The sequence below is a fragment of the Kogia breviceps genome, chromosome 11 (assembly GCF_026419965.1).
Source record: "Kogia breviceps isolate mKogBre1 chromosome 11, mKogBre1 haplotype 1, whole genome shotgun sequence".
Lineage (NCBI taxonomy): Eukaryota > Metazoa > Chordata > Mammalia > Artiodactyla > Physeteridae > Kogia > Kogia breviceps.
Genome location: NC_081320.1, coordinates 59,714,152 through 59,739,051, shown reverse-complemented (window position 1 = coordinate 59,739,051; position 24,900 = coordinate 59,714,152). Strand labels below are relative to the sequence as shown.

At 37.5% G+C, this 24,900-nt stretch overlaps 1 long non-coding RNA gene across 2 annotated transcripts in view; it reads right to left on the bottom strand.

Annotated features, from left to right (window-relative positions):
• Positions 1-254: 254 nt before the first annotated feature.
• The window catches only part of LOC136792156 (uncharacterized), a 480,451-nt gene continuing 455,805 nt past the window's right edge, over positions 255-24,900 (bottom strand). Inside the window, exons 4-5 of one of the 2 annotated variants that reach the window (XR_010835542.1) lie at positions 12,273-12,352; positions 255-324 (exon numbers count right to left, since the gene is read on the bottom strand). This is a non-coding gene — a long non-coding RNA (uncharacterized lncRNA). Of the gene's footprint in view, positions 325-3,090; positions 3,154-12,272; positions 12,353-24,900 lie in introns of those variants that run through there. The other variant, XR_010835543.1, reaches the window with a different exon arrangement.

Below are 24,900 nucleotides of genomic sequence, written 5' to 3'. Positions count from 1 at the left end.
CCATAGGGCTCATGTAATTACTCTGTAGATAACTGCTCAGATACAATAGGGAGGCTGGAGTCTACTTCTAATTGGCAGCTATTAGAGCGGCCACAAGAAAGGATAGATGTGACCCAGTTATCAAAATTTTAACAAAGATGGGAGTTTTTTGTTTGGTTTTGATTTATTTCCAAGAGCCTCCACACTTTGAATTTGGAATTGTTCTTCAGTCATATGTAAGAAGAATATCTTATTCACCTGCCACCATAATCAGCACCCATTTCACATCTGGAGGTCTCTGCTGACATGATTGAATCCTGCAGTAACTGCGATTGCTGATAGTATCTGTTAGAAAAGAGCGATGTGTAGAGAGTAATTGGTTATTGTGAGTAAGAGGATCTGTTTCAGGTCATCTCACACAAAATATCCTCAGAGGACCCTTCTCTTCCATAGTCTTTTAATCCTCTGCTGGTGATTTAACCTTTTAGACCAATATATTATTTGACTTTTCCCTAGCTCTGATTCCTTCATAAAATAAAGTGAAAGTACTTGATGTAACTGAAGGCAAACTTTTAATCCATTGGAACTGAAGGTTGAGAATTGGGTTTATGTCATGCAATGACCAGACTGCAAAGCAGATACCAGAAGCTGCTAAGCTCTACATTGTGCTCTTAACCCAAATGGCTTGAATGATTCACCTTTATGAGAACACTCCCTTTGAGTTGTTGTCCCTATATTAGCAATTGTTTTAATTTGATCCATCCACATTACCTCCTATGTAGGGTAATTACTTGCCCAGACTGTGACATCTATTAAGGTCATCTTCAAAATCAAAACCAGTGCCATTCTCTTACCATCACTGTCCTTCTCTCAATTTTCCAGTAGGGTAATCTCACAATTTCATGACTGCCTCCAGTCTATGATATGCTGCCTTCAGAGAGGATTTATTAGTGGTCACTTAACCAATGTTACAATGAATTGTTGTGAACTTTTCTCAGGAACATTTCAATTTGGAGTGTTATTTTTAACTGTGTCCTGGAAAATTTGCCACTATTAAAGAAATTAAGGAATCTTTTAACTTAGTGAGTTGGGAGAGAGGGAGGGGAGAGAGAGAGAGAGAGAAAGAGAGAGAAAGAGAAAAAGAGAGAATATGAGAACATAAGCCCCCAGACCCACAGGCTGTTTAGTTGTTTATATGATTGCTTGTTCCACTATAGTCCTATTGGGACCTATAACACATACTTTTATCACAGCTCGTTGGGGTTAGGGGCTCAGCTCAGTATACAACCCTGCTATAGGGCAAAGAAAAGTGGTCCATGTGGACATAGAAACTAAAACACTACTTTTTTCAGCACTTCATTCTGAGGCAACTAGATAGACTAAGGACTAAAAAACAAAACAAGTCATTATGAAATCCATAGCGTTAACAACAGGTTCTCCTAAAAAATGAAAAACCATGATTTACCAGGAGAAACGCATTTGTAAAGTTTACTGCTCCAGAACACTTGTCTCCCCTCCCCTACTCTTTGTCTCTCTATTTGTATCTGTCTCTCCCTCACTCCATCCCCTTCATTTCCCTTGTTGTCCTTATTGAACATAATATTTTTATAAGCTTCCTTTGACTTTACATATTTGTGGGGGATTGATGACAAAATGAGAAATAGTGTAGTAAATATTCATATTAATCAGAAAATAGTCACCCAGGGCAACATTTTTCATTTTAAGCAACAACTAGAAGAGGACAGGTAGCCTTTTTAAATGCCCACAGTTGATTAATGAAATGTGAGATTGATTGTGAAATGCTTGGAGGGCCCACCAGACGGTCTCCCCTCAACTTCTCAGGGAGGGCAACAAAATGTTTTCTTTATCTCACAAAATAAAGTGATTATTTTTTAACTAAGGACTGATTCTTTCTCCTTTCTCTCTCTGTTTATTCAACCCAGAAGAAAGGCTATTCCCCAATGTAATAGAGTCATATCACCTTACATTTACATAGCACTTTATGTTTTATGAAGTATTTTAAGGTGAACTGTCTCACCTTACCTTAATAGCCACCCACTAAGGCTAGGTGGGCAGAGGCTGTATTCTCTTTCATTTCATGGGTGGGACAACAGAGAGAAAATGAATTGACTAACATTTCATAGTTTGTTAGGACTAGATTAAAACTTGCTATTTTATTCCAACATCTGTTCATTGATCTACTATTTGCTTAGGAGGAGTTATCTAAACTGAAGAAAGAACTTTTGTCATTTGCTATAAATAAAAATTGAACATCATTTAAATAAAAAATATTGGACCTGCATTTTTATACAGTTTATAAGTATGCTCTTTATAGGTTACTAAAATAGGAGCAATAATGATTGTTATTGAGAGATGAAAAATGTTTTTACTGGAAATTATAGTATGCAAATAAGAAATTAGAAAAATACAATTCAATGAATATAACTGTGAGGTTACTTACCAATTTTGCTCTAGTTTTCTCGGTTTTAGTAAGATTTGATGGGTATTATTATAATGTTGCTCTATTTTCTACTGATTTCATAGATTTAGAAGTTAAAGCTACTTTATTTAAAGAATTCTATTCTGTGGTTCATCTGTTCATTTCCAGTTAGCTATCACTGCGTAACAAACTATTCCAAAAATTGAGTGGCTTAAAATAACCATTTACATAATATATAATTTTGTAGGTTGGCAATTTGAGCTGGATTCAGCCGTGGATTTCTTTTGTTCTCACGTGGGTTCACTGAATCAGCAGCTAATGTGGATGAGTAATGGCTGATCCATACTGGTCTTAGTTCCACATGGTCTCTTGTCCTCCAGCAGCCAGTCAGTGATTGTTCACATGTTTGTGGAGGCTGTGGAGGGTTGGGAGGAGGCATGCAAAGTCTGTAGAGTCCTAGACTCACAATTGGCACATCTCTATCTTACTGTATTCTTAGAGCCAAAGCAAGTCCCATCATCAAACTAGATTCAAGGGGTGGAAAATAGACTCCCCCTCTCATTGAGAAGAGCATCATAGATATAGTACAAATAGAGGGAAGAAAGACTGCCCATTTTTTGTAATTTATCATATTACCTGTTTGCTTATTTTTGGTTTTCAGCAGATTATTATTTGATATTGATGAGGTCATTGGTGCAGCTATTTCAAATCTCTTCAAGGAGTTCACTGGTATTCTATATAGAAAATAATATTTTAATTAAATAGAAGGCTGTTGAAACTTTCTGATAGCTAAAATAATTGCATTTTACATTAGAACTTTTTAGAATTTTGGAATGTAATATACAATGAAATTGTTAATTTCAAATAACAAAAGCTCAAGCAGCATACTGACGATTAATCTATGTAGAGTCATCATAGTTACTTATGGTTCGAATTCACCTGAATCACAAAAATATTCCTCAGGAGATCACTTTTCATGTGTGTGTTACAATGGATGGATATTCCAGTAGATCCTGTCTATTCTTATCATCTCATTTGTTTCCTTAAAATCTTCTTTCAACTGGAATTTTGGAGATTTTACATGTAGATATAAAGTACAAGTCCATATTTATGCTTGTGTATGTTAGACTAAAGAACAGGGCACATGGCACACATCTTTAATGTTTCATTTTTATTCTTAATATTTTTCAAACACTTTCTCTCATGTGCAAGTTATGAAAACTTCAAAATATAAATATTTTAAAGGTTGGCAGTGTTGACTGAAAAAAAAATACACATGAGAGTTGTGAATTAAGTTTTATTTGGGGCAAAATGAGGACTATAGCCTGGAAGCCTCTCAGAAAGCCCTGGGGAACTGCTCTGAAGCAGTAGCGGGGAAGATCAGTATTATATATAATTTTAGTGAAGGGGGGGGGGTACATGCAGTCAAGCACACATTTTGGCAGAGCCTTGCTGCGAGTCATGAGGAGCAGATGTCACCATTAATGATTTCAGTGCTTTTCTAAATATGAGAAGATGCAGGAATTTGGGCTCATAAATCTTCTCCTGAAAATATCTAACTATCCTGAAGGCCTGTTCTGCCAGTTTTTTCCAGATCATGGAGTGTCTCATTCCTGATCTGTACCCTGAACTCCTTTCAGGGTGTGTTGAAGCTTGGCAACTACAGCAGCTAGTGACTTAATTCTCGTAAAGGCAGATGGCAAATACCAGTTTTCATTTGGCAGCCTCATTATATTCTATATTTTTTATTGATTTGGATCCAGTTTAAATGTAATTATCAGCTTCTATATTTACATCTCTATATTCTTCCAGATAGTAGCTATCTCCTATTCTCCTAAGTAGCCTTTGGATCTAGCATAACATTTGACACATAGTACTGGTTCAATAAATGTTGAAGAAAAAAAATGGATGACTCAGCCAGCCATCAAGGCTACAACCAATCCATCTTTGCATCCACACTTCTCAGGTCCTGCCCAGAAGCAAAATTCTTATTCCTGTTCTTATTCCTGTATGTCTTCCAGGCCCATGTCTCCTATTTTTGCTCTGATCACCTCCCCAAACCTCTGGTCTGCACTTCATCAGTACTTGGCCTTCAATCCATCTATCTATGTATAGCCACTTAGCTTTCTATCATGGCTTCATGTATGCTATTTTACTATATTGAGCAGCAAAACTTCATTATCTTCAGCTTTATTGGAAAACAAAAACAAGTTACATAAGCAGTTTGTAAGCAGAGCAGAGTAAACCTCCAAAGTTCATTTCTCTGAGCATGCACGAGATCCTCTCTTGGGTGGCTGGAAATTGCACATGCTCCCTTACTCTCTTAGGGCACAGTGTTTCTCCCAATCTAAGTGTGTTACGGAGCCCCTATTATTCACTCCTAAAAATAAAAGGCTCTGTTTGAGAGAACTCTTTAGCTTTAGTCTCTCACCAAGTTTTTACTTGTACTGAGGGCTGCAGTGCAGCTTCACACGCAGAGGGAGGCTTTCCACACGAGGACAAATGCAAACAAGGAGAGCATTAAAACAAAAAAGCAATTTAACCTACTTACAATTTCCTGTATTTCTCCCAGTGATTGCTAATTATTAGAAGATTTGTGTGTGTGTGGAGAAGCTGACTCTTTACCAGCCTCGTTTTCTCCTGGTCTTCCATCCAGAAGTCAAGGCATAGTGTGGCATTTCCATTGGGGCACTCATTCAGGTCAGAGATAATCCAAGGGCCCACATTCCATGCCAGGGTTCTCTTGCCCACATAGGTAGGAAGCTGTGGCAGGGAAAACCCACATTCAAATCTAAATGCTTCAACTTGTGACAGTGGATAGGAAACGGGCAAAAGAATAGGAGAACACAGACTGAAAAATGTCCCACACTGGAAGGCTCTTTATTTACATTTCCCTCGCTTGATTTTCTGCCTCTTTTCCTTCGTGGTTTTTCATATTGTGGTGGAGTTATCTTCTTTTTACCAAGGAGAAGGGCCTGGAGTGTATAGTTTTTCTCAGGAAAAGGTTTGTTTTAGAGAAGGTGGTATGGTAGGAGGAAACAGGTAAATTTTAGAGACACTAGAAAGGCCTTCCTGCTTCTAGAATTATTCTCTCCTCATCATTAATGGTGGAAAATATTTTATTCCACAATGGAAAATTTCCTGAAGTGGAAATATCAGAAAGAAACACAGTGATATAATAAATTCCTACTCTCTAGTGTAAATAATTGCCGACAGAGCCTCCCTTCAGAATAGATTTTAAAGACATGGAAGTGATTAATGACAGGGATAAGGGGATCAAGAGAAAGGACACATTTTCCAGAAAAAAAAGGGCCTCCAAAAGTTAGCCAAATCACTGTGCTGAAAGTCAGTTGACCAGTAGCAATTTTCTTGGACCTGGTTTAGGACATCATTTTCCTTACTCTACAAATTGGAGAATATTTTTTAATGTAATTTTTCATTTAGAAAAATGAAAATAGAAGGGAAGAGTTTTTCTTTTTCTCCTGTAACTATCACCAGTTTCTCATAATACTAATGGCTTGAATAAAAAGAAATAAATTTCAAATGTAGTAAGAAATTCAGAATAATTTACAAAGAAGCATAACCAAACAGAGTCATATACATTCTGAAGAACAAATGAAAAAAAATTCTGGAATTTTCTGCAACAGAAAATGTTAGGAGGATAGTACCTTCTCAGTTGATGAGGTCTTTTATGGGGAAAAAAAAAAATCACAGGGAGAAAAATCAAGTGATTTAAGATTTCTTTTCTATCTCAGTGCAATATAACTTGAAAACCTCTACCTCTCTGCTTTTATCATTACAAAAAGGAATTAAAATTCTCCTTTCCATTGTTTCAAATTCTTTTTCATGACTTTCATCATATTTTACCTTTTTATTATGAAGCTTACTGTAATTACTTGCTATATGGCAGTTATACTTAAATTTTAGTGTGGAAAAGAAAGAATTCAGGAACTTATCTAAGAGATTCTGAGGCCCATGCCCAGATAGTTTAAATTTAAAACTTTCTGAAATAGTCCAGAATTCTGCATTTCATTAATTATCCAAGTAATTCTCCTGTAAGTGGTCGATAGGATCCACTTTGAAAGACTGATGGCCTCACTGATTTTTCTCAACTGCTTAGAACATTATCTTTCTTGATGATTATAGTTCGAAGGGAAGTCTCCCAGATCCATGAGAAAGACATTCCTGGGTTGTACATGATTTATATCTCAAAAGGGATGGAGAAACAATTTACAGTTGCAGGTTTCTCTAAGAAAAGGGAAGTCAGGGGCCTATAGTCAGGAAGACACCTGTCAAAAGTTTAGTCAAGCTGGTGAGATTAGTGAGGCTGGCTCTCTAGGTCACTCCTGCTTCCCTTCTTGCCTCTGCTCTCTGCCTCTTTGCCTTGACAAGGCGCCAACTCTGCCCACTTGACCGTGACTCTTAGGTTCGTCTCCATTTTTAAGTCTCAACCTTCAGAGTTGTGACCTGGCATTTCCACTGTGATTCCACAGCTCCCATTAATTCTCCTTAGCATGAAAATCTCCAAAAGTGGAATTTGCCTACTCAAATGTGATGATGAATAATCACTGTTAATGATGAGTTCTTTACCAGCAGATCTTTAAGCTCCATACAGTTGAGTAAATTAAACTTGGAGAGTTTCTAATGAAGAAAATTTGAAAGCTAATGTATCATATGCTGCCTAAAACTGCTGATTCTGTGACAATAGCAGTCATTCTCTGCTGGCACGATTTAATGTCTTCAGGAAGATATAGACCATGTTCTTTATATAATTACCATAATGACTAGAATAAATGGAAGATATTTTAATGATGACAGATGTAATTTTCTTTCAGCTCCTTCAAAGATAAAAAGTTTTGAGATTATTGCAAAATAAAATATAAATAGTTATGTAACAGTCTCGGTAGGGTGGCAGGTTGGAGGCAGCATGTTCAAATGCCAATTGGATGCTGAAAGAATAAAACAAAACAATAAAATTATTATAAACCATCTACGCAAACATGACCGTCAAGGAAACCTAAGTGAGCCAAGAACAGTCCAATTTTTCAAAATATCTTAGTGCTTTTCTCCTTTCACTGGAGGTTTCTTTCTTGCAGAAAGGTAATAAAATGATTATAATTTGAGATTGAAATGAATTATCAATTCATCACAGGGTATGTTTAATGTGATATACTTGCACTAATGGTATGTGCTTTCTAATTAGGGAGCTATTCTCAAGGCAGGAAAAAATTCATTTTCTCAATAAAAATATTTTACACCCAAGATATTGTGCCTTAAAAAACTTAATGAGCTTTGAGGCTGACATTACAGAAATTAAAATATGAGTGAAAGAATAAGTCTGTCTTGTTGAGCAATCTGGATGATTGGAGATATTTCCTTTATCATACAGAACATAGGTCACATTTTATATTATTTGCAAGGATCTGCAATTTACCTCAAGGGAAAAGAAAGCTAATTTTCATAAAGTGACAATGGAGCTCTCTAGCTTTGGCTCTTAAACAAATATTGTATTCACCTAGGAAGTGAATATTTCTTGCAGTGGGTTAATAGAGGTTTTGCAGAAGTCTGGTGAAATTCAAGGAGGCAAATTTTACAATTTACAGTACAAGTGATTATGCCTATTTAGTGATTAATGGGGCAGAATTGACCTTTTTCAAAAATTGGGCAATAGCTTTCTAGTAATCAGTAAGCTTTTCTCGGTGGATGCTTTCACCTAAGTTTGAGAGAAACTAGGTAAGCTCACTGACTTTTCCATATGTTAATCCAAAAAACACTTATGAAACACTTCACTGTAAAGAGCATCTATCTAATTAGACATAGGTACACAGAGATGGATACCAAGCTAAAGAATTTGGATTTAATCTTAAAATAAAGTCCTTGATTACCCCAACTCTATTACTTGCTTCCTACTCAGTTGTCTACATCTCAATAAATGTTACATTTATCCACCTGGTCACTCAAGTCCAAAACTACAGAATTGTCCTTAATCCATAATTATCCTTCATTCCTCTCTAGGCCTGACACTTCTGTAGTCAATCTACTATCAAGATCTATTGATAAAGCCCTCAAAAGGTATCCTGATTCTGCCCAGTTCTCTCCAGCTCCACTGTCACCAGCCTAATCCAAACCACCCTCATTTCTAACCCAGATTATACTAATAATTTATTTACAAATCTCCCTGTTCATATTCTTGTCTTTTCTCTTATAATCCATTTTCCACCCAACAGTCACAGGAACAGTTTTAAAGACATAAAGCAAATCATATTACTACCATGCTAAATGCTTTCTAAAATTTCTCCTTTGCATTTAGAATAAAAGAGAAAAACAAATGCCATATGCTAACACATATATATGGAATCTAAAATAATAATAATAATAAAAGTTCTGATGAACCTAGGGGCAGGACAGGAATAAAGACACAGACATAGAGAATGGACTTGAGGACATGGGAAGGGGAAGGGTAAGCTGGGACAAAGTAAGAGAGTGACATGGACATATATACACTACGAAATGTAAAACAGATAGCTAGTGGGAAGCAGCCTCATAGCACAGGGAGATCAGCTGGGGGCTTTGTGACCACCTAGGGGGTGGGATAGGGAGGACGGGAGGGAGACGCAAGAGGGAGGAGATATGGGGATATATGTATATGTATAGCTGATTCACTTTGTTATAAAGCAGAAACTAACACACCATTGTAAAGCAATAATACTCCAATAAAGATGTTAAAAATCTAATCATTTTATCACAGTCCACATTATCCCACATGATTTGATCCCTGTCCACTTTCCCAATCTTATATTTTACCATTCTTTTTTCATTTCTCACTTTCCCTGGTTCAGTGACCTTCTTTGAATTTCTGAAACAGGCTAAGTATATTCCTCCTTCAGAACTTCTGCCTGGACAACCTTGTAGCCTAATCCATGACAGAATGTCCCTTTCCCAGTATTCAAGTCTTTGAGCAAATGTTCCCTTTATAAATAGTTATTCCCTAATGATCTCATGTTCTTAAATTTCCTACCCCGTAGTTATGTATACAAACTTTAAGACATTCCATCACTGTCTCCCCCCTCTCAGAGCATGAATCACTACCTCTAATAATCTTGTTTGCTTGTTTTCTTGTTTGACTTTTGTCCCCCATTAAATTGTAGGATCCAGAGGTCAGGGTGCTAATCTGTCTTGTTCACAAATATTCCAAGTGCTTAAAATACCACCTGGCACATATGTAAAAAATTAAAACAGAAACCTCAATTAAATAGAGGCAGGAAACCCGAGAGGGAGGTCTCACACCCCGCCATGATGGCAGAACTCTAAAGAGAAGACTCCTCTTCTTTCCTGTCAAGGACAGGGGCTTTTTGCAATCTTCCCGTTTAATCAACTTGGAGGGAAACACTTCTCCAGTTTGTGGATGAATCTCTTTCAGTCCAAATTGACAGTGCAGCCACACTCTCTCTGCTCAACCTCACTGCTATTAAACAGCCACTGCCTTGGAATACTAAAACCGTTCAAATAGTGGGGATCTTTAATGAATCTCAAGAGGTTCCTGTCTCTGAACATATCCCCTTTTGCTGAGGCCCTTTGAGAGATACACATCATTTCCTCCTTAGCTCCTTCAATCTTATCCATTCGTTAGTCCAAGACTTCTCAGAGAATTATCATGCCAGAATTTCTTTCTCCCAAAGGGGGGAAATAATTTTAGAAATTGAAAATAGGTAGCAAAGTAACCTACCAGATGAATTAAATGACCCTTTGATATTTTTCATTTGTTCTATCTCTGACAGTACTAGAGCTGTCTGGAAACACTGATCATCTGTCTCTAATGAATCAGCTACCACTTTCCTTATGGGCAAAATATCCAACTGATGTTGGCAAAATTCACAGTGCACCTCCCATCAAAATTCAAATAGACCTTTCAAAACCTCTTCCCAGAATAAATCAATACCCTATAAATAAAGAAGCCCTTCCAGGCATAAAGCTCATAATAGAAGATTACAAGTCTCAAGGCCTCATTATCCCTTGTACTAGTCTCTGTAAAACTTCCATTTTACCAGTGAGAAAACCTAAAAGTCGAGGGTGGAAGTTTGTCCAGGAACTCTGGACCATAAATAATGCTGTTAGCCCTGGACACCTTATTGTTCCTAATCATCATACCATAGTAACTTCCATTCCCACTGAAAGTAAATTCTTTTGTGTAATTGATTCATGCAAGGTATTCCCTAGTATGCCAGCTGATGAAATTAGCCAATATCGTTTTGCCTTCACTTGGGGAAAAGAAAAATTCACCTGGGCAGTAATGCCTCAGGGTTATACAGAGAGCCCTTTTTATTTCTCTCAAACCCTGAAGGCTAATCTAGATCACATAAAGCTCCCTAGAGATTACAGTTTGTTGCAATATATGGATGATTTGCTTCTTTTCCCTCCTTCTCAAGCTTCCACAGGAAGAGAGCATCCACTTGCTAAAGATTTAGCCTTAAAGGGACATAAGGTCGCCAAAGAAAAACTGCAGTTTGCCCAAACCGAGGTTTGATATTTATGGCATCTGATATCAGAACCAGGGCTACACCTAGATCCAGAAATAATTCATTGTGTCCTGAGTTTCCCAAAACCCAAAATGAAGTGCCAACTGCATGGTTTTCTCAGGCCCGTTGATAATTTTGAAATCCATTTTCAGCAATAATCTTATTTCCATCCTCTATATGTTTTACTCAACAGTAATAAACTTGACCCAATTTTATGGGAAGAACAGGACAACATAGCCTTCAAGGCCTTAAAGGAAAGTTTGATGATCCCCCTCCTCCTTTACCCCTACCCCCCCACCCCACATCCTTGAGCATCCCAGTAGTAGATTCCCTTTTTCCTTTTTGTATATGAAAAGGAAGGGAATGCCTGTGGGGCACTCACCCAAAACACAAGGACTACCATCAATCCATAGGGTATTGTAAGCCAGCAGCTAGACCCTGTGACATGGGGATATCCCCCTTGCTTTATAGTCATTTTGGCCACTGCCTTTTCGGGTCAGGCCACCAAGAAAATTGTTGTGGTATACACTTTAACCACATTTGTACTTCATGCAGTAGAAGCTCTCCTGAATTCTCATCACACTCAACATTTCTAGGTAGCCCCCTCACCTCCTATGAAGTCTTTTTGTTAACTGCCTCTTACATAATTCGTTTACATTATAATAACCTTAACCCTGCTACTCTTCTCCCCTGTCACCAACAAAGTATGTCAGGACTCCTTAATACTGACAGGTCACCTCCTGACTCCTCATAATGACCTACAGGAAATTCCACCGGGTAATGTTGACTTATTGTTCACTGATGGTTCTTATTATAAGGTGACAGTAACAAATATTGTGCTGACTATGCTATTACAATTCCTTTTGATTGTGTTGAGGCAGCATCTTTACCTATGGCTACTTCAGCTCAATAGGCTGAATTATATCCTCTTATATGGGCTTGTACTTTAGCCAAGGACAAAACTGTCAATATTTCTATTAATAGTAGATATGCTATATGTGCATTAAACCACTGGTCTACTGACAAAATGATAGCATTCATGAATCAATAGAGGTGGGAAAATATTAACAAGGCCAAAAACAGTGCCTACATCACTTGTCCCACTTATCCAAAGTACAACCCAGAGAAGCCTGTTCGTACTGCTCCCAGACATTATAAACTGTCTAATGGACTATTTGAGGTCTGGAAAATGGATTTCATGTAAATTCCTCTTTCTCATGGTGATGGGCTGCACCCCGAAGACCTGCAAGTCCTGTACTTGCCCAACCTCAAACCCAAGAAAGAACCAGGAGTCAGCAACAGAAACATCAGTGATTGAATAGATAGGGGGATCTTACCTGTCTGAAGCAAGGTCCTGGAGCGACACCCCACACCATGTGCGGCAGACAGCAAGCAGGACATGGCAGCAGTCTTCACTCTGGGTGGAGGGAAGCACAGGGGAGAGGGAGGTTACCAGTTATAGGGGGAATTAACATCAGGTTAGCTCATTGGTTATCTGGGAAACCAGCAGAGAAGCATGCCCCTCACTGCCCCTTTGATCAGCTATCATGGTAGAGATGTTCTGATCTAACGATCCACTCACTCACTAGCTGGGGTCAAGGGTAAGTATGGAGGCATTTACTGATGAGTTTCTCTGATTAAGAGGGAAGGTCAGTCATGTGAGTAGGGTGTAGGTGAAGAAGGGACTGGTTAAGCAGGGGATGTACAGAGAGCAAGAGAACAGCTGTCTTGGGTGGCCTGATTATACATACGGATATATAAACGTTTTAGTCATGGTCTGTATGTTTTCACATTAGACTAAACCTTCCCTTGCAGGCAGACTACTGCCTCTTTTGTGGCTCAAGTTCTTTGGGAAAAGATTATCTTTACCTGGGAAACTCCTCTTGAACTTCATAGTAATGGAGGAACACATTTTTACTAGCCAGGTGCTTCAACAAGTCTCCACTGTGTGGCTGGTTTTACAACACGTTCATTGTACTTACTACCCTTGATCCTCTGGGTTAGCTAAACACACTAATAGCATTACTAAGACTCAAATGGCAAAATTTGTGGAGGCCCTCTAAACACCTTGGCCAAAAGCATTGCCATTTGTCTTTCTAAATCTCAGACCCACCCCTTTTGGAACTCAAAACTCTTACACTTTGAGATAGTCACAGGCTCCCCAATGCCTTGTATCCTGCTTCTTTTGACCCATAAGTGATAAAAGGAGATTGCAAAGGCCTAACTCCTTCTATTAAAAATAACCATGTTTTATGTTTTGAAAGGATACACGCACCCCAATGTTCATTGCAATGCTGTTTACAATAGCCAAGACCTGGAAGCAACCTAAATGTCCATCATCAGATGAATGGATAATGAAGATGTGGCACATATATACAATGGAATATTACTCAGCTAGTAAAAAGAAGAAAATAATACCCTTTTCAGCAACTTGGATGGACCCAGAGATTATCATACTAAGGGAAGTAAGACAGACAAAGACAAATATCACATGATATCGCTTATATGTGGAATCAAAAAACATGATACATATGAATTATTTACAAAACAGAAAACAGACTCACAGACTTAGAGAACAAACTTATGGTTACTTAAGGGAAGGGTGAGAGGGAAGGATAGATTGGGAATTTGGGATTGACATGTACACACTGCTATATTTAAAACATAACCAACAAGGACCTACTGTATAGCACAGGGAACTCTGCTCAATACTATATAATAACCTAAATGGGAAAAGAATTTGAAAAAGAATAGATACATGTATATGTATAACTGGATCACTTTGCTGTACACCTGAAACTAACACAACATTGTTAATCAACTATACTCCAATATAAAATTTTTTTAAAAAACATGTTTTGGTGGAACAGTCTTTTCACAGTGTGCCCTCAGGAGGCACATCTATTATCATCTATTGGAAAAGACATCTCTAGAACTCTATTCAACCTAAATGGAAAGGCCCCTATCAAGTCCTGCTAAGCAACCCTTGTGCCATCAAACTCCAAGGAATAAACTCTTGGATTCACGTGACACACCTAAAGAAACTGCCGAAACCTGGCTAGAACTGCACATCATCTGGTGACCTGAAAGTAAAGTTTTTCAAGAATTAAAGCAGACAACATCTGATGAGACTGTTTTCCGAAGATATCCAGACTAAGCCTGTTGGAAGTTTGTTGCCAAACCTTTGATAATGATGTAATGCTTCAGATAATCTCTGATGTCTATAATCTGATAACGTTGAACTGTAGATTTTAAAAAAGTATAATATCTGAGAGTTGTCCTTCCCACCTCTCCTTGTTACTCATATGTGATCTTAATAGGTTTCCAATCTGTTCACTTTCCTTACTACGTGAGACACTACATCCAAGAAAGGTCCTTCCTTACAGTGAGTGACAAAAAGCCTCTAAACTAGAAAACCTGACTCTTGATCAGTGATGCTTTCAGAGAAAGATCTGGATCAAGACAGGGAAATGTTAAAAATTAATAAATAGAAACTTGAATTAAATAGAGTTGGGAGACAAGGAGGAGCTCTCGCACTGTGATGATAGCAGAGCCTCACATAAAGAAGTAAGACTCCTCTGCTTTCCTGGCAAGGACTTGGTCAATGAAAAGCCATGGACTCTTTGCGTACTAGAGCCCTCCTGACTTCTCCCCTCTGTAAACACTTTCTCCTTCCCTTGCCATGTGGGGACTTGCACATTGTTCGATAGAGTTGCAGACCCTGGCTTGCAATTCTCTGCTGATCCTGAATAAATTCATCTTTGCTGAGAAATATCTGAAAAATATCTAAAGTTTATTTCAGGTCAACACATAGTAGGCATTTGATATGAACTTGTCCTAATAAGAAATAGAAAGCCAAAAGTAATTATTCAGAAGAAAAGTATCACATTAACATCAGTCTAACAGCTTAACTCCCTAAAGACCTGATGTTGGGAGGCAGTAGAGTGGTTAAGAACCTCAGACTTTGGAGCCAGAAAAGTCTCTGTTTGGGTTCTAGTTCTGAGACATTCTAGTCGTTGACCTTGTAACAAGTTGTTAAACCTTCCTGACTCAATTTCCTCATTTTTAAGATGAAGATGAAATACCATTTCATTGGATTACTGAGAATTAAAAGAACTAGTAGTATATAAAGTGTTTAGCACAAAGTCTCACATTAAGGACTTGGAAATTATTCTTATATTGTTACTATACTTTTTAAATGTTTCCAACATTCTTTCCTATGTAAACTGTCACTAAGAAAGGTTAAAAGCAATCCACAAGAGTTCATTGCATGCTTATTGTTGGAATAATGGTGAAAATGGGGTAATAGTAGAGGAGAAGTAGGAGGAAGGATTTGGAAAAGTCTTAATGAGAATTCTGTTTCAGAAACCACTGCCAGCTCCTTAAAAGAGCCTTTCAAGAGCAGTAGATCTAATCTTTACTTAAAGGTGCTCCTGGCAAACCTTCTGAAAGAGATTGTGGGTCCCCTCAATCTCCTCCCTACATTGAGAAAATCATTGTGCCATCAATTCTCTCTTCACATGTTGACAGCTTACTCTGTGGAGCTGTTAACAGAGTAAGAAAGGTAGGGACAGGGAGAGGTAAATGACAGGCATTTTTTATGGTAAGACCAAAACTAATCGCTCCCCAGAGCAAACAGAGGCCCATGTGGAAATGCAATGAATTGAGAAAATCCTCAGCAAAACATATTTTTTTAAAGGCAGAAAAATACCACCAAATATTTTGGTTTTTCTATTGGAAGCAGTTTCGATTTACAACTTGATAGGAGGTAGGATAGAATCATAACTAGGAGTTAATGATACAAAAGACAGCTTTAATGGTGGTAAATGGTTCAGTTGGTGATTTCTTACTACCAACTCACCAACGCCATTCCTCCAGATAGGGGATCTCTAACCTGACAGTGATGGAGGACAAGAGCACTCAAATCTTATCTTACTCAGTGCTGGTTGCCATGACGACAACCTCATAGAACCTTTCGTTCCACAACTAGGCAAAGTCTGCAGCTTTTGAATCAAAATTAGCTTATTTCATTTTCATTTGAGTCAGATCTAACCAAATTCTTACATGCCTTGTCTGAAACCATTGTTTTGGTCTTCGTATAACATGATTTTTTTAATGAAATAAAAACAACTGCTCCCCCCACCCTGCTTCACCTCCCAGAGTTTGTTATAGTGCTAGATCCCAGAAACTGAGGAAATACATCATTGAATGACCTGTAAAGTCTGAATTGTTCAAAAATCAGCAATAATTTTAGACCAACCTAGATATAGGTTACTGTATATGTACAAATTTTGTACAGATTAATGAAAAAATACAGGTTTCACTTTTATATTTAAATTGAAAAATGACAACTAAATATTTTTTTCCCAGAAGAAAAGAAAATCTGATCAAAGAAAGACTTCTTAATATCAATTACTTTTGCCTCTATGTGGGCATGCAAGACACTAACCAGAATAGAAAAATAATTTTTAATTATCCATGAAAGTACAAATAAGCTTAATGAATCCAGCAGTGTTAGCCCTCAGCCTTCACCCAGTACTACTGCTGCCCCACCAGCTTAAAGTGCCATAACTTTGTTAATTAATCTCATGAGCAAATAAAATTAATAAGTGACAAAGTTATTCTTAAACTACTGTTCCCAGTACAGCGGGAAGAGGAAATATACTGAATTATTTTAAAGCCAAATATATATATGCATTTATTTATTCACTGGCATAATTAACACTTGTCATTTTTTAAAAAATTAATTAATTAATTAATTTGGCTGCGTTGGGTCCCCGTTATTGCGTGAGGGCTTTCTCCAGTTGTGGCGAGCAGGGGCCACTCCTCGTTGCAGCACGTGGGCCTCTCATTGCGGTGGCCTCTCCCGTTGCAGAGCACTGGCTCTAGGTGAACGGGCTCAGTAGTTGTGGCTCGTGGGCTCTAGAGCACAGGCTCAGTAGTTGTGGCACACAGGTCTAGTTGCTCCGCGGCATGTGGGATCCCCCCAGACCAGGGCTCGAACCCATGTACCCTGCACTGGCAGGTGGATTCCCAACCACTGTGCCACCAGGGAAACCCAACACTTGTTATTGATACTAACCATGTGCTGGGCAGTGAGCTGAGTCATGAGTGTATGAAGATAGAGTTATTTTCCTAAAGGAGCATGCTGTCTAATATAAAGCTAGACCAGTAAACAAAGGACTACATATGATAATGCTAACATGAGGCTTTGAGAAGGAAGATACAGTGACAGCCTGACATACATGCACTTTCCACCCAGGGCTTTGCACAGGGAGTGTTTAGACTGATTCCTGAATGGAGAGTAGAAGTTTAACCAATGTTTGACCAGTAGACAATCAGTAGAGGGTCATTTCAGAGTAAGAAGCATGTGCACGGCCAAGAGGTGTGAATGAACAAAATGAAGTCACTTCCAGGGGCACCAAGAGATATGAGAGGAAACACAGCTTGGAGAAGTGGATAAGATGCCAGGTCACAAAGGGCCTTGTATGCACACAAATATGAATGCTATGGACTAGGCAATGGAGAAATATTGGAAAGTTTAAGAAGTGGAGTAATATGATCTAATTTGCATTTTAGAATCATAATTCTTGGTGTTGATGGTAAGACATCATGGATAAAGTGGAGAAGGAGAAGGCTAGAGCAAAGGACACCCTCTGAAGTGTTATTACAATAGTCTGTGTGACAGGTGACAAGAACCAATTCAGATGGGGATGGAGAGGAGGGAACAAATGCAAGAAATAGTCAACAAATGTAACTGATAGGATTTAGACTAAAAAGTTTCAAGGAGCAAAAGAAAAGGAAATTATAGGCTACACCTAAGCTATTGAGTTTTAGTGTTTTGGTAAATGACGGTACCACTAGTTGTGCATTAGAGGAACACATTTTGGACAACCTGAACTTGAGATGTCAGAGAAACAAAGATACAGTCCTGGATCTCAGTAGAAAAGTTTGATTCAGAGACATAGACGTAGGTAGTATCAAATGTACCTAATACTGAACTCCAGAAAGAACAACCAGAAAGATTATACAGGGAAAGAAACAAGGGCTAAGACAGAAATGTGGGATCCATAGATATTAAAGAAATCAGAAGAGAAAGAGGATTCAGCAAAGGTTAGAAAAAGAATTTAAGAGAAAAAAGTAAGTTTAGATAGTGTGAAAGAAAGCGATGGAGGCAGTTGGAACTCACACTGAGGCTATCTCAAAGCTGTTATGCCTCAATGGGTAATTATGACCTGTACATGTCCTCACAGTGTTCCCATACTAAACACACTGCAAAGTAACATTTCATTTACCATCTGAAGAAGCAAACATAGTTTATGGCTCAGTCTCCCACCATGGGTCTGAAGTCTTTGCACAAAAATCGCAACTCCAAGCTTTTCAACTGCTGAGCCAGTGTACTTTGTTAGGTCTGGCAATAGGCTAGAATTGTGGGCACCTGCATTCCAGTCTTATTTATGATATAAAAAGCTTTATACTGACACATAACTTCTCTGTTACCTGCATTCTCTGTGGATTTCTTTCCATTCTTTAGACACCCTAGAAAATGGACTGTTGATAAGTCAAGAAGGGTTATTAGGATTTTCCTGGTAATAACTCTAGTTTAAAGGTCTTAGAAGTTTTATGATAACATAATTGAAACAGAGATAGTATGGGACATATTTAATTGCTGATAATTTGGCATGCTGCTCCTCCATCCTAACTATTCCTTTTCCTATAGAAATAATTTAGACAAACTAATAAGTAATAAAAATAATAAGAGAAAGAAAAAAGTAGTTGTCTCAAAACTGAAGCACTGTCACTCAAGTCCTCAATTAAATATAAACCTTTTGTTCAGGCATTTGACCATCTACCCTCTATTACCTTTTCCCTTTTCACTACATTTTTTCTCTTCACTTTCTACCTAAATCTCTCCACTCATGAAAAGTTAACCTGTCAACATTCCTCTCCTACCAAACCTTATCTTCTTTGTACACATTCTTTGGGTAGATGATCTCTTTTGTTTGGAATCTCTACCCAATGGGTCAGTCAACTTTCCAATAGGAAGTCAAAACATAAAGTTGACCAGATGTAACAGACAGGATGCACCAGGTTATGCTGAAGTAACAAATAATCCCAACATTTTACTGGCTTACAACAGCAAAGGTATATTTCTCACCCAGACTACATTTCCATTGTGGTTTGCCTGGAGGCTTGCTCCATGAACTTTTCACTCTGGATCTGGGTGAGCAGTGTCTATATGGTATTTTCTCCATTATGTAGCAAATAAAAAGAAAATCTTGCAAAGAACAAAGTGATTCTTAAAATTCTTGCCCCAAAGAGAAATTTTTTAGCCAAAGAAAGTTACACAGTCCAAACTGACTTCATTGTGGCAGGAAAGTGTATTTCACCAAGGGAGTGAAGTGTTGATAATAAAAAGTAATTCAACTTAGCACACATCTTTTCTTGGACATTTTCCTTGCTCTTCTTTTAGGGTTTTGTTTTCTTTTATTTAACTTATCCTACTTGCTCTTTCAAGTGCGCTAATCCTGATCTATTGTATTCTACCCCTACTATTGGATAAAAAAAAATCTTGTCATATGCCTCTTTGTGAATTGTATTTGCTATTTTACAAATTACCAGGTCATGTGTTTTGTGCAATATTTTAATAAGTGTATGGATATGCTTTCCATAAAGATTTATAAGTGGAGCTTGTATGTTAATTATATTTAGCCTTTGTCCATCACAAGTTTTTATGAATTGTTGAATTCACTTAAAATTCATAAATAAAATTTATTGTATTTAGTATTATTTTAGTTAGTCATGTATTTTAAAAATAATTTTTGTTTTATGTTGGAGTATAGTTGATTAATAATGTGTAAGTTTCAGGTGTACAGCAAAGTGATTCATTTACACATATACACATATCTATTTTTTTCAAATTTTTTCCCCATTTAGATTACAGAGTACTGAACAGAGTTCCCTGTTCTATATATTAGGTCCTTGTTAGTTATCTGTAAAATTTATATATAGCAATGTGTACATGTCAATCCCAAATTCCCAATCTATCCTTCCCCCCACCGACCCTTCCCCTCTGGTAACCAAAGTTTGTTCTCTAAGTCTGTGAATCTGCTTCTGTTTTATAAATAAGTTCATTTCTTTCATATTTTTAAAATTCTGCATATAAGCAATGTATGATATTTGTCTTTCTCCATATGACTTACTTCACTTAGTATGATAATCTCCAGGTCCATCCATGTTGCTGCAAATGGCATTATTTCATTCTTTTAAAGGCTGAGTAATATTCCATTGTATATATGTACCATACCTTCTTTATCCATTCCTCTGTCGATGAACATTTAGGTCACTTTCATGTCTTGGCTATTGTAAACAGGGCTGCAATGAGCATTGGGGTGCATGTATCTTTTGAATTGTGGTCCTCTCTGGATATATGCCCAGGAGTGGGATTGTGGATCATATGGTAGTTCTATTTTCAGTTTCTTAAGGAACCTCCATACTGTTCTCCATAGTGGTTGTACCAATTTACATTCCCAGCAAAAGTGTAGGAGGGTTCCCTTTTCTCCACACCCTCTCCAGCACTTGTAGACTTTTTGATGATGGCCATTCTGACTGGTGAGAGATGATAACTCACTGTAGTTTTGATTTGCATTTCTCTAATAATTAGTGAGATTGAGCATCTTTTCATCTGCTTTTTGGCCAAATGTATGTCATCTTTAGAGAAATGTCTATTTAGTTCTTCTGTCCATTTTTTGATTGGGTTGATTGATTTCATGTTTCTTTTCTTTTTCTTTTTAACATTTAGCCTCATGAGCTGTTTGTAAATACTGGAGATTAATCCCTTGTCAGTTACCTCATTTGCAAATATTTTTTCCCATTCTGTGGGTTGTCTTTTTTTTTTAATCCAACACTTTAAAAAAAAATTATTTATTTATTTATTTATGGCTGCATTTGGTCTTCGTTGCTGTGCATGGGCTTTCTCTAGTTGGCAGCGATCAGGGGCTACTCTTTGTTGCGGTGCACAGGTTTCTCATTGTGATGGCTTCTCTTGTGGAGCATGGGCTCTAGGCACACAGGCTTCAGTAGTAGTGGCATATGGGCTCAGTAGTTGTGGCTCGCAGGCTCTAGAGCTCAGGCTCAGTAGTTGCAGCGCATGGGCTTAGTTGCTCCATGGCATGTGGGATCTTCCTGGACTAGGGCTCGAACCCATGTCCCCTGCATTGGCAGGCAGATTCTTAACCACTGTGTCACCAGGAAAGTCTGGGTTCTCTTTTCAATTTGTTGTGGTTTCCTTTGTTGTGCAAGAGCTTTAGAGTAAAATTAGGTCCAATTTGTGTATTTTTATTTTTATTCCCACTAGTCTAGGAGATGGATCAAAAAAAATACTGCTGTTATTTATTATAAAAAAGTATTCCGCCTATGTTTTCCTCTTAGAGTTTTAAAGTATCCAGTCTTATGTTTAGGTATTTAATCAATTTTTAATTTATTATTCTGTATGGTGTTAAAGAATGCTCTAACTTCATTCTTTTACACGTAGCTGTCCAGTTTTCCCAGCACCACTTATTGAAGAGACTGTCTTCTCCATTGTACAGTCTTACCTCCTTTGTCATAGATTAATTGACCATAAGGGTGTGGGTTTATTTCTGGGGTTTCTATCCTGTTCTATAGGTCTATATTTCCATTTTTGTGCCAGTACCATTTTGATGACTGTAGCTTTGAAGTATAGTCAGAAGTCAGGGAGCCTGATTCCTCCAGTTCTATTTTTCTTTCTCAAGATTGCTTTGGTTATTTGGGGTCTTTTGTGTCTCCATACAAATTTTAAGATTTTTTGTACTAGTTCTGGGAAAAATGCGATGGATAATTTGATAGGGATTGCATTGAATCTGTAGATCGCTTTGGGTACTATAGTCATTTTCACAATGTTGATTCTTCCAATCCAAGAACATGGTCTATCTTTCTATCTGTTTGAACCTTTTTTTTTTTTTTTTTTTTTTTTTTTTTTTTGTGGTATGCGGGCCTCACTGTTGTGGCCTCTCCCGTTGCGGAGCACAGGCTCCGGACGCTCAGGCTCAGCGGCCATGGCTCACGGGCCCAGCCGCTCCGCGGCATGTGGGATCTTCCCAGACTGGGGCACGAACCCGTGTCCCCTGCATCGGCAGGCGGATTCTCAACCACTGCGCCACCAGGGAAGCCCTATGTCATCTTTGATTTCTTTCATCAGCATCTTATAGTTTTCAGAGTACAGAACTTTTGCCTCCTTAGCAAGTTTATCGCTAGGTATTTTATTCTTTTTGATGCAGTGGTAAATGGGACTGTTTCTTTAATTTCTCTTTCTGTTCTTTTGTTGTTAGTGTATAGGAATGCAAGAGATTTCTGTGTATTAATTTTGTAACCTGCAACTTTACCAAATTTGTTGATGAGCTCTATAGCCTTTGGGATTTTCTACATATAGCAGCATGTGATCTGGAAACAGTGACAGTTTTACTTCTTCTTTTCCAATTTGGATCCCCTTTATCTATATTTCTATGCTGATTGCTATGGCTAGGACTTCCATATCTATGTTGAGTAAAAGTGGCGAGAGTGGACATTGTTCTCTTTTTCCTGATCATAGAGGAAATACTTTCAGATTTTCACCATTGATAATGATGTTAGCTTTACGTTTGTCATATATGGCCTTTATTATGTGGGATATGTTCCCTCTATGTCTGCTTTCTGGAGAGTTTTTATCATAAATTGCTGTTGAATTTTATCAGAAGCTTTTTCTGCATCTGTTGAGATGATCATATGGTTTTTATTCTTCAATTTGTTGATGTGGTGTATCACACTGATTAATTTGTAGATATTGAATAATCCTTGCATCCCTAGGATAAATCCCACTGGATCATGTTGTATGGTCCTGTTAATGTATTGTTGGATTCTGTTTGCTAGTATTTTGTTGAGGATTTTTGCATCTATGTTCATCAGTGATATTGGTCTGTAATTTTCTTTTTTTGTGGTATCTTTGTCTGGTTTTGGCATTAGGGTAATGGTGACCTCATAGAATGGGTTTGGGAGTGTTCCTTCCTCTGCAATTTTTTGGAATAGTTTCAGAAATGTAGGTGTTACCTCTTCTCTAAATGTTTCATAGAATTCGCCTGTGAAGCCATCTGGTCCTGGACTCTTGTTTGTTGGGAGTTTTTAAATCAGTTTCAAATTCAGTACTTTGATTGGTCTGTTCATATTTTCTAGTTCTTCCTGGTTCAGTCTTGGAAAGTTGTACCTTTCTAAGAATTTGTCCATTTCTGTCAGGTTATCCATTTTGGGGGCATAAAATTGCTTGTAGTAGTCTCTTATGATCCTTTGTATTTCTGTGATGTGTGTTGTAACTTCCTTTTCATTTCTAATTTCATTGATTTGAGTCCATACCCTATTTTTTCTTGATGAGTCTGGCTAAAGAGTTATAAATTTTGTTTATCTTGTCAAAGAACCAGCTTTTAGTTTCATTGATCTTTGCTATTGTGTTCTTCATCTCTATTTCATTTATTTCTGCTCTGATCATTATGATTTCTTTTCTTCTACTAACTTTGGATTTTGTTGGTTCTTCTTTCTCTAGTTGCTTTAAGTGTAAGGTTAGGTTGTCTATTTGCAGTTTTTCTTGTTTCCTGAGGTAAGATTGTATTACTCTAAACTTCCCTCTTAGAACTGCTTTTGCTGTATCCCATAGGTTTTGGATTATCGTCCTTTTGTTTTCATTTTTCTCTTGCTATTTTTAAAATTTCCTCTATGATGTCTTCAGTGATCCATTGGTTGTTTAGTAGCAAATTGTTTATCATCCATGTCTTTGTGTTATCTACATTTTCTTTTCCTTGTAGTCAATTTCTAATCTCATAGTGTTGTGGTAGGAAAGGATGTTTGATATGATTTCAATTTTCTTAAGTTTACCAAGGCTCACTTTGTGGCCCAGCACATGATCAAACCTGGAGAATGTTCCATGTGCACTTGAGAACAGTGTGCATTCTGCTGCTCTTGGATGCAATGCTCTATAAAGATCAATTATGTCCTTCTGGTCTAATATGTCATTTAAGGCCTGTGTTTCCTTATTGATCATCTGTCTGGATGATCTGTCCTTTGATGAAAGTGGGATGTTAAAATCCCCCACTATTATTATGTTACTGTTGATTTCTCCTTTATGGCTATTAGTATTTGCCTTATATATTGAGGTGCTAGTATGCTGGGTGCATATATATTTACAATTGTTATATCTTCTTTTAGAATTGATCCCTTGATCATTATGTAGTGTCCTACTTTGTCTCTTATAACAGTCTTTATTTTAAAGTCTATTTCATCTGATATGACTATTGATACTACAGCTTTCTTTTGATATCCTTCTGCATGGAATACCTTTTTCCATCCCCTCACTTTCAGTCTGTATGTGTCCCTACATCTGAAGTGGGTCTTTTGTAGACAGTACGTATACAGGTCTTGTTTTTGTATCCATTCAACCAGTCTATGTGTTTTGGTTGAACTATTTAATTCATTTATGTTTAAAGTAGTTATTGATATGTATGTTCTTATTGCCATTTTGTTAATTGTTTTGGATTTGTTTTTGTAGGTCTTTTTTCTTCCCTTCCTCTTTTGTTCTCTTCTCTTGTGATTTGATGACTAACTTTAGTGTTGTGTTTGGATTCCTTTTTCTTTTTTTATGTATGTATCATAGATTTTTGGTTTCCTGTTACCATGAAGTTTTGCTATAGCAGTCTATATATAAAGAAGATTGTTCTAAGTTGCTGGTCTTTTAATTTCAAATGCATATCCAATATCCTGCATTTGTGGTCTACTTGTCTGACAGTTGTGGGTTTTGATATCATATTTGTGTGTAGATGATTTCCTACCCTTACTGTATGTTTGATGTTAGTGGTGAGCTTTTCCATTTGTAATTTTCTTGTTTCTAGTTGTGGCCTTATCTTTTCCACCTAGAGAAGTTCCTTT